The 16,851-nt window shown below is 43.0% G+C and overlaps 1 long non-coding RNA gene across 1 annotated transcript in view; it reads right to left on the bottom strand.

Moving 5' to 3' along the window:
• The window catches only part of LOC138568952 (uncharacterized), a 194,521-nt gene extending 180,337 nt beyond the window's left edge, over nucleotides 1–14,184 (bottom strand). Inside the window, exon 1 of the long non-coding RNA XR_011303022.1 lies at nucleotides 14,001–14,184. This is a non-coding gene — a long non-coding RNA (uncharacterized lncRNA). The remainder of the gene's footprint in view (nucleotides 1–14,000) is intronic.
• Between the last annotated feature and the right edge of the window lie 2,667 nt (nucleotides 14,185–16,851).

Below are 16,851 nucleotides of genomic sequence, written 5' to 3'. Positions count from 1 at the left end.
GGCATCAAGGCGCTGGAAATAGATGTCAATTACGGGCTTCCACTAAAGAGTCAAACTCTAGGGAACAGCCAGGTCTTCAAGTGCCTCCTGAAATGGAACAGTCAGACTCATTCCCAATTGTAAAGGGCACAGAGTCCCCAAGAGTCGAAGCCTGGACAGCAATGGTGCAGCCGCCCCATCTATGTCTCTTGAATTTGGGAAGAGTTTAGCAGAGGCGGAGCAAAGATGTTGTCCAGGAACATACTGAAGTCCACTCTTTTGGCCACAGGAAGCCACCGGAATCCAATGCAAGGAGGCAATAGAGGAGGAAACATGATCATATTTCCTAAGGTGGAAAATCAGCCTTACAGGGCATTTTGAAACGTTGTAATTTAGATATAGACTTCTTTGGGAGACCCAGATAAACAGCATTAGAATAATCAAGACAGCAGGAAATAAAAGCATATCCGAAGAACCAAGCAAAAATGCATCTGGGCACAGTTGATAAAAGAAAAAGATACAGTTAGCAGCGGGAGCATACATTACTGAAACAGATGAGTTTTTAACGTTCTGTTAAAGATCTCAAGAGATTCCATTTCCCCTAACCAATTGGTAGATCATTCCAGATGTGTGGAGTCATACATGAAAAGCACCTGTTCCCATAGGAACCTAATCTGGAGAATGGAATCACCAGAAGACACCCAGGGACAGTTTTTTCTGAAAGATAGGCTGGAGCTAGGCCGTGAATACATTTGAAGACCAGGCACAGCGACTTAAACAAGACTCGTCGTTGCACCGGGAGCCAATGCATAAGCCTACGGAAATGGCATACAGGTGCTTTCTTAGGCAGAGAGAAAATAAGTCTCACAGCAGAGTTTTGGGTAATCTGCAGATGCTGCATTTGGTATTTTGGAATGGCCAGCAGATGAGAGTTACAATAGTTGAGCCTTGAGTTTATAAGCACTCAAACCACTGAACAACGATCATTATCCATAATGAGAGGCATTAAAGGTTTCAACAGTTTAAGTTGGTAATAAACTGCTTTGATGACTTGATTCACCTGGCCATTGCAATTCATATTTGACTGCCAAATGCAGCCAAGGTTCTTTACTTTCTCTGAGAACTTTGTCAGAGTATCAAACAGAGATGTACAGGGAACAGACATGCTATGTTGTAATCTATTCTTGGAACCAAACACAATAATTTCTGTTTTGGACGGGTTCAGTTGAAGATGTTCTCAAACATCCAGGTTTTAATTTTCTCAACACATGATAAAACACGGGCTGTTGAGTTCATGGAGCTCTTAAGCCGCACATATATTAGAGTGTCATCCACATATGAATGATACTGTAATCCAAAATGAGAAAATATATTAATAATTTGGTGAATGTACACATTAAATAATTATGGGGGACAAAGAGGATCCCTGAGGAACTCCAATCTACTGATAATGAATCGGACACAAAAGAACCCAATTTGACCTGTTGATGCTGGTCTGTCAAGAAGGTGGAGAACGAATTTAAAGCACCTTCAGATACCCGAGCAACTGTAGATAGTCTGGAGATGAGGATGTTCAAATCAACAGTATCAAAGGCTGCCGATAGGTCCACCATGACCAGAATGATGATGTCACCCCCACACCATGACAAGAGCTGTCTCTGTCCCTTGCCCTGGTCTAAACCCTGACTGTTATGCGTCCAGGATGCCAATCTCTTCAAATAAACCCTGGAGCTGTATACAATATGATATGATAGGTTATTTATAACCAGCTTAATACCCAGAGGATTCTAAGCGCAGACCCGGAAATCGAACTTGTGTTGCTCCATGTCGTCTTGCTTCCAAGGTGAGCATGTTGCCCCTGAGCTATCTTCCCGAGACACTACTTTCTCCAAAATGTTTGCAGGCCAAAGAAAACCTGCAATTGGACAATAATTCGATAGAGTCTAATGGTCCAAGGATGTTTTGTTTAAAAGTGGGGTAAGATATGACTTTTTTAGTTCAGCTGGAACACACCCTTGACTCAGTAAGGCATTGACAAATGAGTGAACGATCTCCCTCATAGCTGAATCATGCTGTTTGACCAAGTAAGCTGGAATAGGATCGTCGGTAAGATTAGTGGGCTTAAGCTTACCCACAAGTGAGGATACTGTATGCAAACTAACAGGGGAAAAAGCAAGCGTGGGAGATGATGAAACAATTTAGGGAGACTTTAGAAGCACATAAGGGGAGACAACTGAGCATATGGCCCTTTGGGTATCGTGCATGCAAAGGATTGTGATGCAGAATAACTCTGACACCAAATAATCGAACAAACTCAGGAAGATGGCAAAGGTGCTGTTTTATTAACAATTATCTAAAACAGGGAGTTACAACGGACGTTCACTCGAGCTCTCAGTGATTTCCTCATACAAACAACCTTATATACAAAAATGCTACGTGGCAAATAAAAAAAACCTGCGAGGGTTTGTGATAGGTTCAAGGGGAACGTCTCAGTATACTTTCTATAAGGGGTGGGATTGTGATTGTTTATCTAGTGTCAAGTGGACAACTTATACCTACCTCTAAAACATGTCATCATCAACACTATTAAGTACACGTTATATCATTGGTCTTCAAACTATAAGGCCCTTATTTATACAGCCCTCTATAATTGGTTGGCACGCTCGTGCCATGTCTGGAACATTCGGTTCACTTAGCTGCACGTAAGCTGAGACCCAGGTGCCAGGAGGTGGACTTGACATTACCTTCCCACCCAATTAGCCCAACATCTCTCCTCACCTATGCCTTCTGCCATGCAGAATGTCTTTGAACTTGGCCTTGCAAAGTATTCTTGTCTCTAGGAATATATGGGAGTGCGAGCATGCACTATTGGTGTTCTAGGAGTCCAAGCTCAACTCTATTTCCATCCTTGGCTCATGTGACAGGAGACTAAGATTTGGTCCATTTTGCACCATTTAAATGTCTTAAATGAATAAAACTTGGCACACTTGGTGTTCTTTCTTTGCACCTTAACAAGGGATGATTCAGCTTCACATGTTTCCTGCCTTCAAGAAATAGATAACTGACCTTGGCTGCTTCAGCTTTGACACCAGGCCAGACAGCTTCACCATTCATTTCTACGATCTCAGCTTATTCTTGCTACGACACAGTTCTCGGCCTTTCCTCTCCATGGGCCCGGGCTTACGAAATTCCTGACACTGATTTCCAGTTTCTATACAATGATGGCTTCGCCTGCAGTCTATTCCCTACATATAGCCAGCTTCTATGATCACTTATTCTACTTGCTTTAAAGCATCTCTACAGTTATTGAACAGCTTGTATTTTCTGCAGTGCTTCACACACGTGCAATCTTCTTTTTGCATATGAAAGTTTACTCGATTCTTAACTTTGTCATCATATTCCGTAAGATCCATACATTCTCTTCAGGCAGTATTCTCAGTGCGTCACACTCGTCTCTTGTGGCGTCACCGGCTTCTCTTTCACTTGTTTTCATATTCCTTCAAGGCGTTCCTCCCTCAGATTGCCATCTTGTCAGGGATACATTTGATAGGGTTTTCCCAATGGGCATCTTCTTTCGAATATTTGCTGTGGTTTGGCCCCAACCGCTGGTGTTAAGCATGGCACAATCTCAGGCTTCTAACATACAGGAGGCGGGGGGCAGGATTTCCTGCACAGGCATGTAACTGCTCCTCTATACAACATTTGTAATAGTTGCGAACAAGGTCTTTGACCTGTTCTCGGCCATAGGGATCTGTTTTTGTATATTAGCAGACTTGGCTAAGACTATTTCTTTTTTATGTGTTTTTAAAGCACGTTTTTTCTTCCTGGTTGTCCTTGGGATCTCTAATTTTGAGCCTCTTGGATGTTTTCTAAAATTCATTATACCAATGATTGTGTCTTTTCCTAACCATTTTCGAGTAGTGGATGGGGGCAAAAGCGTCACAATTCTTTTCTGAACCAGACATATAAGTTTGGTATTACTCTGCACAATTAAGTTCAGATTGTATAGAGTTAAATCACCTAACAGCTGATTACTGGTAATAAGATCCAGTATTTTCCTGGACGTGATGGTTGAGGATTAATGCTCACATCGTTACCAGTTGGTGGTGTGGCTAGTGCATGGAAAAAGTGACCACGACACAGGAATAGTGTCCTGATTAGAAAGATATGTACCTCTAAACATCACTGGATCCAAACAGTGCCCTCCAGAGTGAGTTGTGACCTTAGTTAATAATTCAAGGGGTCACGTGATTGAAGGATTTCTTAAGCATAAGATGCACTTTCTCAGAAAATGAAAAATAGCTGAAGAAGCCCTTCAGAGTTTTTAGTTGGATGAAACAGCTACTCAGCACTTTCTTAATGTATCCCTAAAGGGACAGTTTAGGGTCTACCCAGACTCCAGGTTTACATACTGAATAAGAAGGTTGGGGACCGAATCCACGTGCAGGCAGACAGAAATCCAACTTTCCCAACAATTCTTGAGCGGATAGAATAGTCTTATTTGGATTACAAATACATGATTCTGTCTTTTGTTCATTAAGTTGTGTTAACACCCGGTGTAAGAGCGAGAGGTGAAGTATCTGTGAAGTATCTGTGAGGTGCCATTGGGCAGTCAGATGGAAGGCCTTTGCAAATTAAATATCAAGTGTAGTCCCTGGCATAGTGTTATCTCACATGGCATAACATAACACTGCATAATATAGCCCAGAAAGGCACTGCATGGAGTTACAAGGTATACCACAGCCTGGTAAGGCGTAAAAGGGCAGGAGATGAACAACAGAGCATAACAATCCTTGAAAAGGAATAAACAGACACTCTACCTCCTCGCCACACTCCTCCGCTGACCTCTGCAGTCAGCTCCAATTTTCACTCCCTCATGGAAAGAGATTATTATGCTCTAATTAAGGCCGGTATGCGACAGAAAGTGCTAGAAATACTCCTTTTCTTGTTGAAAGACATAAAATACATATTCTGTTTTCTATGCTTATGCAATGTTTTCAAATGTTTTATTTTTATAATGGAAGCATATTTAATGCTGTGTAAGGTTGTCTTAGAACAACGAGGATCACAAATAATAATAAAAAAAGAAAAAAAAAAGTCTGTTTTAAACAAAACTTGGTTTAGATATGGGCACTTTATGAATTGGCCGCATGCTGTCAGCCGTGTTCTGAATGAGCTTTCCACACTTTCTTTTGGGATTCATTCAAAAGGTTTCATGCAAATTCACCCTAAAAGCCTAAATCTATGCACATGCACAGTTCAAATTCAGGATGCGTCTTGCAGATGGTTGTAAGAACATTTAAAGGAAAAGTTGATCATTAAAATAGGCTTTTGCTGGAGCGAGCTAGAAATATAAAATAGATATCAGCTGTGAGAGAGTTAGAAAATTAAATTAAGCTTATATTAAGGGAGAGGTAGAAAACTGAAATATGACCAGCCATCCATCCATGACTATTAGAGAGGAGAGAATCCCAATGACCACTTTTCATGACATACACTCACGTGACATTTGTTGTCAATGACTAAGAAGAGAGGGGAAACTCCCAGAATTGTTTAGAGGGGTTTTGTTGAGTGTGCAATTTTTTTGTGATGAGACAAAAAAGAGAAGTTGTAAAGAAATATTCTTAGAATTGTTTGAAGGGAAGAGTGCACGTTCAGTGGTTGTATTGTGCCATCCCTTCGTGAGGAGACAAAACAATAGCTGCAAAGAATACCTTCTTACAGATATTTGGATGCAGGAGAGTAGGTTCAGTGTTTGTACTAAAATTTCTGATGGATGAGAGAAAATATGAATTGCAAAGATATGTGACAAGTCAAAATAGTAGTTGCAGTGGCTATAACTTGAGTGTAGCATGTATTTGTGAAAACAAAATAGTAGATGGTAAGACAATTCTTAGAACTGTCAACTACATCACATGACCAGTCTTCAGAAGTACTACAGATGATAGTGATAGGCAGGAGACAGAGAACCGGCGACATACCTTCTTCATTCTATCAGGAATCTTCAATATGGATGAGTCTCCACGAACATACAGAAGATCTGAAGCAGCTCAAGCAGCACACATGGGAGATGCTTATTTACCTCACACATTTAGCAAGGGGAGGAATGTTGATCTAGTACAGTACTGATTCAGTAAGTGGTCTAACTGGCCGGCAGCACATGTGAGAATTACCACAGAATCCTTAAGCAAACCCCTTGCCAATGTACAAAATGAACATGGGTTTAGTGCTACCTGGAACTATGCCTTTTACCACAGGATAAGCTTTGCAGTGCCCTATGTTGAACAATTAACATTCATTAAAATTAGCAACCACTGCACTGAGGAAGGATGAAGCAACGCACCTATGCAAAACTGAAGGTTGATAACTGGAATGTTTTGAATCCAGCACGACCACTGGATTTGCTCTGGGCACTTCTTCGGACTATTGTTTTCAGCCTGAAATCCTATAACAGAAGGGGAAAGACAATATGCTAATCAATCTTTGTCCAATCCAAAAAGTGGCGATCCAGTCTAAACTGCTGAGGCCTCAAGCAGCCCTTCACACGTAGCATCTTCATTGGGTGTCATCATTGAGGTGTAGTTTGGGGTTCTAGTTAAAGCAGGTTCATAACCCATGTCTGCACATACCAGTTGCACATGGGGTGATATTTGCAACAGCTGAAGGTTATAACTGGAAGGTTTTGAATCAATCATAATGGCTGTCATTGCTCTGGGCAACTACTAGCCATACTGTTTCAGCCTACCTGTCATGATAGAGGGTGAAATACCATATGCAAATGAGGTTTGGTCCCACCCCAAAGGTGCAGTCCACGTGAACTGCTAGGTCACATAACCTATGCACAAGAATCAAGACAAAAGATCACAAGAAACCCAACACATGTTTCAGTCTCGTTGAGTATTAACAGTGACACGTAGCTTTAGTATCTGGAAACAGAAGGCTCAGTACCCACATTTAGGCACACCCGTATCACTTCGGGTGACATTTGCAACTGCTGAAGGTTGATGGCTGGATGTTTTGAATCAATCATAACCACTGGCATTGCTTTGGAAGGGCCCAGACCATTGTTTTGCAGCCTTTCATGTCATTATTGAAGATGAATGACCATATGCAAATCAGGCATGGTCGCACCGCAAGAGGGCAGCACAGCTCAAATGCTGGGTCACATCACTTGTGCACGAGACCGCAAGAAACCCCAGACATGTTTCAGCCTCTTGTCTCTGATGCTTTGGATATGTTCTATTACCTTAAGAATGGCTTAAAACAACTCTTGTCTTTTGGGAAACATGTGGCTTCCCATTTGCATTCCAATATGTGTTAAAGCATCTTTGATTCGATTATTTACGTAGTAAAACGTTTTTGTGCATATCTACTTCTGGAGACTTTCTTGTTGAAAATAGCAATCTGATGGTTAAATCCAGAGCTAATCCACTCCATTAGTTTACACAATTAGGCATTTAGCCCCAAACAGGGTCTGTGGGGAATCCAAGTCATGAAGAAAGGCTCTCTAAGAAACTGTAAATATGGCCAACCCTAACAATGATCCAGCTGGAAATAATTCATTGGGTATGCAAGATCAATGCAGTCATTCAAAAATAATCACACATTGATCAGAAGAACTGTGATAATTAAAGCATCAGAGGTACAGAAAATTAAGCTGATATGCAGGGGAATTTCTTCTCTGTGAAAGGGACAGTGAGCTAAAGACTTGGTAGAGTCTCTCCCAGGCGTTATTCACCCAAGAACAGGTCATTGGGCTGTGTTCGTGCTGGTAGAGAGATTCCCAGACCCCCCTTTGTTTTGCATAAATTAACTTTGGGTCTCACCCTAAATTACCAGGGCGATCCAGACGTGGACCCCTTGCTCACTGTTCTTAGAGAGGCACAGTTTCACCTCACTGATGATGCCCAACAAGGCTGAAACACGTGTATGGGGTTACTGTTGGTACTCTTGTTCAGAGGAGAATTGCCTTAGAGAGGCACAGTTTCACCTCACTGATGATGCCCAACAAGGCTGAAACACGTGTATGGGGTTACTGTTGGTACTCTTGTTCAGAGGAGAATTGCCTAGCATTTCGGCGCTGGACTGCCCCTGGGCAGGACAAAGGCTGATATGCAGGGACATTTCTTCTCTGTGAAAGGTACAGTGAGCTAAATACTTGGTAGAGTCTTTCCGAGGGGTTATTCACCCAAGAACAGGTCATTGGGCTGTGTTTGTGCTGGTAAAGAAATTCCCAGACCCACCATTTGTTTTGCATAAATTAACTTTGGGTCTCACCCTAAGTTACCAGGGCGATCCAGATGTGGACCCCTTGATCACTGTTCTTAGAGAGGCACAGTTTCACCTCACTGATGATGCCCAACAAGGCTGAAACACGTGTTTGGGGTTACTGTTGGCAATCTTGTTCAGAGGAGAATTGCCTAGCATTTCAGCGCTGGACTGCCCCTGGACAGGACAAAGGCTGATATGCAGGGACATTTCTTCTCTGTGAAAGGGACAGTGAGCTAAAGACTTGGTAGAGTCTCTCCCAGGGGTTATTCACCCAAGAACAGGTCATTGGGCTGTGTTCGTGCTGGTAGAGAGATTTCCAGACCTCCCTTTGTTTTACAGAACATTAGATCTTGTATGCAGAGCCTGTTTTATCATGCTACTTTTGTCAATCCAGACATTTAGATATCCAAGAATGATCCGATCTTCATATTCCATGATAAGAGATTCTGTCAACGATGCAAAGAGAAATTATTATCTGCAATATGATTCATGAAGAATACTAAACAGTAGTACAATAGTCTATCTGAGATAGGGAGAGTGAGCAATCAAGGGCTTCCCTGGGAAGGAGTTTATCCATTAAAGTATCACCAAAACAAAGGAATCCACACAACCTACCAATGTTTTATTGGTTTTAATAATTATACAACCTTGAAGAACTATGACATAGATAGCCAGTGTGATAGATCAGAAGAAGGACACAGACTCTTATTAGACATTTCACTTTGTGTTTTATTAAAGGAAAAATTAGTGATGCCTATTTTTCCTTATTCTACAAGGCTTCTCTACCTCACCTAACTAGCTAAGGAGCTCGTCAGTCGTCAGTTAATGTCCATAAATGAAATCATCCACTGTCCGACCCTAACATATCTGACTCTACAACTATTATTAAAAACTCAAACTCAGGAGAATGACTCCCTTCTCCTGAAGTTTGTGAACTTCTTCTTGTTCAGTCAGCTCTTAATATACACTCTCCCTGGCAGTGCTTAATTTGTAAATAAAAGAAGTGCCAGGGCCCAAAAAAACGTTGCCCCTATTGCCAGCCCTGGGGCCGTTGGGCACCGCCTGCAGTGCGGGCGCCCCTGCCCGAGTCAGTCCTAGACCAATATCGGCCCACTACCAGCCCATCACACTAATAGATGAATTCTGAACTGGTGCAACATTTTTAGAGCACATTGTGTCCCAATGTGCAGTACTGCACTTAATTTGTAATTTTTTGTTCCAATGGAAGTCTTCTGCACAAACATCCACCACTCGTGTTACAACAAGTAGCGTGCACTAGAGAGAACACATAAGCATAAATTCAAACCTATCCAGATTATATACTATGACTACCCCTGTGAACGAGGAGAGTGACATGCCACAAAATGTGTTATGTGGTGCCTAGCAGTATCTTCTAACGTGAGTGCCATTTGGATAGTGATTTGCTGCAGCGCTGCTCCCGTGCATTGTTAGGAGAACACTGAGAATAATGTTTTTTCATTTGTGCGGCACAGCGGCAATGCAGTGGGGTCAGGGTCTTGGTCAACAGCAGGTCACCATGACTCATGGTGACTCACGGTGGCCTGCTGGTTGCCAAGGGGCTCATCAAGAAGCTGACACTAAGGCCACGGACCCGGCTGGAGAGAGAGAGAGACAGTATGTAGCCCAAAACAAAGGACCATCCTGATGTTTACATGTTTGCATTGGATCTTTAGCGTTTCAAGTTTCACAGAAGCAGTCTTTGCGCAAGGCAGCCTAGCGCTGACAGTCTTGTTGTAGGGGTGAGAACCTTTATCATCAGAATCAGTTCATTCCTGTCACCAGCTCACCGTCTCCATGACACTTGGAGAAAATACACTAACCAGGCGAGGGATAGCCGCTTGGTGCATTTTAACTTATGGCCATGCTGTCGTTCTTTACTTGTGCTGCTTATCACCCACTCAGATTCCCATCAAAATAAATTGGGGATCAATTTCAAGTTTACACGACCACCAGGGTATTACTGTAACTTTGGTTGCATTAGTCTCTACATATATCTGTGTAAATCGTTTGAAATCTGCCGCTCCAATACACTTTCGCAATGTTTTCAGTACCAAAAAAATAAACCCCTGCACCGGTGATCAGCGACCCGCAGGTGCACAACTTCACTGAGAGCAAATTAGGCTGACAACTTTACAGGGCGCACAAATTCACTTTAATTTAGTTCTATCCAATGCAGACATTCAAATATTGAATTAATGTAGCACATAAAAGACAACGGTCATCGTTGGCCTGTGCAAGTTTGACATCAGCTGTTTTTTTAAGAATAAGTGGCTTGATGCAGCCTATCCAGAACAATGCTCCTGCGCCACAGCTGCTCCAACAGCCACAAAAGGCCCTTCACGCCACTTAATTTCAACTGTGCACCGAGAGTAGGGCCTTGTACAGCCTCTAGCCCTCTGTATTTAAAAAGCACTGCTGCGTCCCGGAGCACGAATAAAAGACGGACACAAAAAGAGACCAAATCATTTATGCAATCCCCATTAGGTTTCTGTGGAGACACATTTTAATATTTGTCTTCATTGTCACTCACTTGCCGCTTGCCGTGCCGAACCGCTCACTACCTGCCAATGCGCACCACCAGCAGAGGCGTAGCCAGGATTGTTCAACAAGTGGGGCCTGAAGCCAATGTAGTTTGGCACACCCCAAGGAAATCTCCCCCACAGATGGAAGGCGGGATTTGGCCCTCCCCCCGCCCTGCAGATTTTTTAGGAAAAAGCATGCATTTTACCTGCACATTTTAGCTAAGATAAAGGATCAAAAATTGGATTAGTTTTATAGATCTAATGAGATAACAAATAGTACGCTTTTCATAAAACATGAAATTCATAGTTTAAAAATGATTAGATAAACATGATTTATCCAGATGTATGACCGGAGTTCAAATCCTGCTTGCAGCAAGTGCAGGATTTTTTCTAAGTATACCCAAAAGGGATAGCATCCGCCCTTTCAAAAAAATGGGTGGATGCTTCCACCCACGTGGTCCCTCGACTTGTGCCCTGATTTAAATGCTTTGGGGTCAGGCATATAAGTTATTGGTGGGGCTGGGATGAAAACATGCTAATTTCTGTAAATAAAACATACAATGATATACACATGTTCACAACTGGGTTAATTATGTGCCCCATCACTAAATATATCACTGATGTTTGAATAGTATCTACAAAGTCACTACTAGTGAACACACATACCCAGAACATTTTTGCCAAATATAACAAGACACTTCAGTGCAATCAATACCATCACTTTTGAATACCTATCAAAGCAGGAAAGAAATTGGGCTGGAACAAGGCAGAGCTGTGCTCCAGCAAATATTCTGTTGCCAGACACTGTTCCTTGGAGACCTGTGGCCCATGTCTTCCCAAACTTGAGGAAGCTCTCTGCCCCGACTCCCCAAGTCTCATGAATGCTGTGCTTTTGAAGTCTCAATGTGTGCAGCGAGCGACGATATGCAATGCATTAACAGGCTGCATCTGAAAGTTGTCCATTACTTACCAGAACAGTCCACACTGAATCAATGAAATGGTCGAAAAGATGTATACATGTCTCGCGCTTTGCACACATTTTACTTTCATGTTCAATATTTTGACAGAACAAATAACTATTGTACAAAGTGTGCATTGCCTGCTCAGAAGGAATGCATGTTTCAATAAATATCAGACATGTTTGGTAAATTGGCGGCCATTGTTATGTTTCCAAAATGCACATTCCTTTTATGCAGGGCAGCCAGCATCTGCTAATAATAGCACTCACATTCAACACCTACCTCCACCCCTCATTACCACCCACACCACTGACAACATGTTCCCAGCCGACGCTACTGCAATGGCCATTAAGCAGACTGGGCGGGGTTTAGCCCCCACAAAACATGTTGGGACTATTAGCGAGGACTTTTGTCCTTTTAGAAATGGGAATGGGAGGGAATCATTAAAAGTGAGAAGGGTGGATAACGTTGCATGGTTTATGGAATAATGACGATGGCTGTAAAACCCAATGGTGGTTTGTTAGGCTCACATAAATCTGCATTATGCTATTGTGCCTTTGCATGCAAGATGGGGTGAATAAAACTTAAGCCATACTTTTATTGCACAATAGATTTCTATAACAATGTATACAGTGCATAGTTAGTTTACTGTGAAAGGCTAGTTTATTATGTAACGTGGTTTGCTTCCAAGGCATTGCAATAAATAAATAATTATTTAAGCACATGAAATGCAAAGCAAAACTTAAATAAACATTTTTATCAACTATGCCAGGGAAGATGTGCTCAGTTGCTTAGATTGTCCGCACCCCATTTTTACCATTTCCCCAAAGTGTGTGATCCTGGCCAAATCATTTAATCACACTGGGCCTCATTATGACCCTGGTGGAATCGGTTAACGGGTGCCGCTTATGGTGGCGGACCCGTTAAACCCATTCCGCCTCATTACGAGGTTCCCTCGCGGGACCCGAGGTGGACGTCTGGTTTTACCAGACGTCCTAACCGGGTCCCGCGAGGGGACCAGGGAGCTAAAAACGGCCCGGTCGTAATTGGCCCGTTGTTCGCTCCCTGCACCTATTCCCATTGAGCCCTATGGGGGCAGAAATTGGAAGGCGGAAGGTCCAGGCCCTGGTTACCTGTAGGGGGAATTACCGGGCCCTGCAAACTCGGAATGGCCCGGTAATTCCCCATTCAGGGAACCCGGACTCAGTTTTGGTGGCAGCCATGCCCTTATTAAGGGCATGGCTATCGCCAAAGCCGTAATGAGGCCCACTGTGTCTTATCTGCAGCCCTGTAAGTGATTCTGATTCACTTCAAAACTTGCTATTATAAAAATTAAAACGAATGCCTACAGAGTTGCTCCATATATAATAAAAGCACAATTAAGGTATTTTGCACCAAAAGGTTTCTTGTCACTTAGCCAATTGAGCTCGCTTCCATGGTGCGCCAAGTATCAAAGACTGGTTATGCTTATTGTGATGTCCTTTTCTATGAAGTCACATCTGTTGGTGCAATCCATATGCAAATTAGGAGGTTTGCCTTTGTTTTGCTCCAGAGAGCCTGGAAGTGGTCTAGTAGGTGAGTTTCTGCAGCAGCTATGATTCTGCAGTAACATTTTTTGTTATGTGTTAAAATGCCATCTGCCACTAATGTTAAAACAAAAGTAGATTGGGGCACAGGTGGTCGGTCTAGGGCGTGTGAATGAGACCGTATGCAATTGCGTGCACTTCATTTGTGGGGAAAAGTAGCACTGTAGCAGGACTTTTTTCATGGCTCGCCCTCCTTCCCTCCCCTCACTCTTGCAATGCTGGCTACTTCCCTGCACCCGGGGCTGTGATTGAAGGAGGGCAATGGGCAGGCATGAAGGTGCTTGCAGAATGATGCGCCGTGAGGCCTCTGAGCCCTCCTCACCCCCTGAAATGCTTGGGCACTTACTGCACACCTGGTTGGTTGGAATCGATGCAGTATCTATCCTTACAGCAGTAGTAACGATAGATATTGCATAGATGTCTACTTTATTCAGTCAACCCATGAGCATACATTCATTCAGACACACAACATACACACACAAGAACACCACAGTCCCTCAGTCACAAGTCACTCACTTAATGTTTGCGTAGACATTTCAGACATTACACACATAACAAACAAACACGCACGCACCAACATTCATGACACTCAGGCATATACACATAACATTAACATAACATTAAAATAATGCTTGGCTCGCTGCTGATGCTGCAGTGCTTACCTTCTGAAGAAGAGTCGTCTTCTTCTGTCGGTCGGCACAGTGGCAGTAGTAGCCTGGAAATGGAGCTGCTCAGCACATGGAGAGCAGCTGGCATAGAAAGAGACGGCAGGCGGACACGGTTTTACAATTTGGAGACTTGTCCGCCTTTAAAAACCAAGGAGCCGGTGCACTGCGGAAGGGGTCGCCCGGCGCTTCTGTGCAGGCATGGTTGGCCCGGGGGCCGACCTTTGCATGGATAAAGTGGTTGCATAGCAACCAGCACTGAGCGCGTCAGGCGTGCACGCCAACAACTTAAAAAAAAAAAAAACGTTTGCACTGGCCTGCTCCACTGCAAAGCAATGTGGAGCGGAGAGAGGAGGGGTGCAACAAAAAAGAAAAAATGTCAGCGCCACTCCAGCTCAGAGCAACGCAGGCATTTTGAATTTTTGGATGGGCCTTTCCCGCTCAGGCCCTACCCTTTCTACGCCTCTGACCACCAACCAGCCAGCCGCTGGGCAATGACTGGCTGGCATGCACCATGCACAACAGACTGCATTCACGAGTCGCTCACGTGTGAAGAATGCTGTGACGTGACCTGCTGACACCCTGAAGACTTTGCACATCGGCACACAACCTGCAGGCCAGTCAGGCACCAGTCAGCAGGGAGGCAGTCAGTCACACACCATCACGGCACCCAGTGCCAGAGAGAAACTATTTATTTTTTACTTTTTAACATAGACACACCCCCATGTCGTGCTAGCCCGCATCAGTGCCGGTGCCCAAAAAACAGTGCCTGTGTTGCCCACCGGCAAACACCGGCACAAATTAAGCACTGCCAGATTACTTTTCATTGATTATTGACTTAGACTTTTGTTTCTTCTCTGATCTTTTCCTATATGAATTGATTCATTTCTCCTCACTTGGCAAACTTATCCCAGGATTATCTCCTCCACCTAGCTATTTCCTGTTTTCTTAAATATTTCAGATTCTTTCTTTTGCTCTTTATCTGGATGTCTTTGTACAAGTTCCAGTCTGTTTTCAGGTTTACTGTTAATAACCCGTTCTTTCACTTTACTTGAGATTTGCAGGCATGAATTATTATGGATGGAGTCACTTCCAATATATTTCTCTTTCACCTCTCTTGTTATTGACTAAACAAAACACTTTCTTTTATACTCTGACAAATAGGAGAATTCGAATAATGATTCTCATTCACTTCTGTTAGGCTTCCTCTCTTTTGACTGTAACGAGTACGACCATTGCCATAATGATTCTTTGTTACCCTGGTTATATGTTTTCTCTCATAACCATGACAAGTGTGAACATTCCCAGAATGATTCTCATTTACTCTTGTTATATTCTCTTTCTTGTGACTGTGATGGGTGTGAACATTCCCAGAATGATTCCCATTTAAGCTTTTTATGTTCTCTCTCTCGTGACTGTAAAAAGTATGATTTCCCAATGATAATGCTTATCATTCACTCCCCTGGCTCTTCCGTTATCCCTATTACCTTCCATTCTTCTTAGGGTTAATGTCATCAGGGTTTATGTTGGCTGAGGATCTATATATCCTCTTCTTAATCTGGCATCTCTTGCTCTTTCACCAACCTCTTCCTTCTCTGTTAGTCTGGAACAGGTATCCGGTGTCTTGGGTTTTAGGTCAGTGTTGGCATTTGGACCGCTGGTCCACCACAGCCTTCTCGTGGTCATGCTAATGTTCTCTTTTCCTCTCTCTGTCTTTGCTTCCAGACACCACATGTCCAACAGTGCTGCTGTGACTTTCCTAGTGTCCGACAGTAACACGTCTGTTCTCTCTCGGTCTCCCGTATCTGTAGGATGCTACATGTCTCGCCTTGGCTTAGTTTGCCAGCCCAAGTGTTTGCCCTTTTGAAGTTTGTAGGCTCTTCCTTCATATCCCCAGGCTCCTCCTCCTTCTTGACTGATGTAGCCGTAGGGCTTTTCCTTCACATAGGTTTGTTCCTTTTTCTCTTTCTGTGATTGGTTCTCTCTTCCTCCAAATACACGTGCCTGTAAAGATTCTGATAATCCCTTACACAGTTCTTCCTGTCCCTAGATAGCGCTGTGTGTAAAGCATATCAAGGGTGAGGGATAGCAAGAGGACTCGCCCTAACTCTCTAACTACTTTCACTATGCTAAAAGTTGCGCAGCTGCTGGTAGTCGATTGCATATAACTTTATTTGTGTCTCTACCAGTAGGTGTGTTTTAGGCAACAAATATGGATGCTAGTAGATGCACCCACAAGTGACATAGATACGCTGAGACGCTCTCCCCAAAGAAATTTTGAACAGACAACTGATTTGTACCATGTCTTTTTAAAAAACCAATAGAGTTTGCACACTATTTGTCCTTAAGAAAGCGGAAAGGTTACGAGAACCGCTGAAACCGGTTGACAGACAGAAAAATAGGCACGGGCAGGCTGGTCCCAGCCGTGAGAACTATAGTAACACTGAGTGTGATCTCGGTGAAATACAAGTAATACAAGCTCATTAAAAAACCAAGTGAATTACACTTGATTCATACTTGTTTGTGATTCAGTAATAATAATTGAATAAACATGAATATTTTTACGAATAAAGATACACCTACTGGTAGCGACACAAATAAAGTTATATGTAATTGACTACCAGCAGGTGCGCAACTTTTAGCATGGTGAAAGTAGTGAGAGAGTTAGGGCGAGTCCTCTGGCTATCCCTCACCCTTGATAGACGTTACACACAGCGCTATCTAGGGACAGGAAGAACTGCGTAAGGGATTATCAGAATCTTTACAGGGATGTGTATTTAGAGGTAAGGTAACCAAGCCTGAGGAATAACTTTTTAATCATACATGTTTTGTCTCTTTTTGTGTTATA

Source organism: Ambystoma mexicanum, chromosome 2q (assembly GCF_040938575.1).
Source record: "Ambystoma mexicanum isolate Mex_15411 chromosome 2q, UKY_AmexF1_1, whole genome shotgun sequence".
Classification (NCBI taxonomy): Eukaryota; Metazoa; Chordata; class Amphibia; order Caudata; family Ambystomatidae; genus Ambystoma; species Ambystoma mexicanum.
Note: the sequence above shows the minus strand (reverse complement) of the source record. Positions and strands in the feature narration are given on the sequence as shown.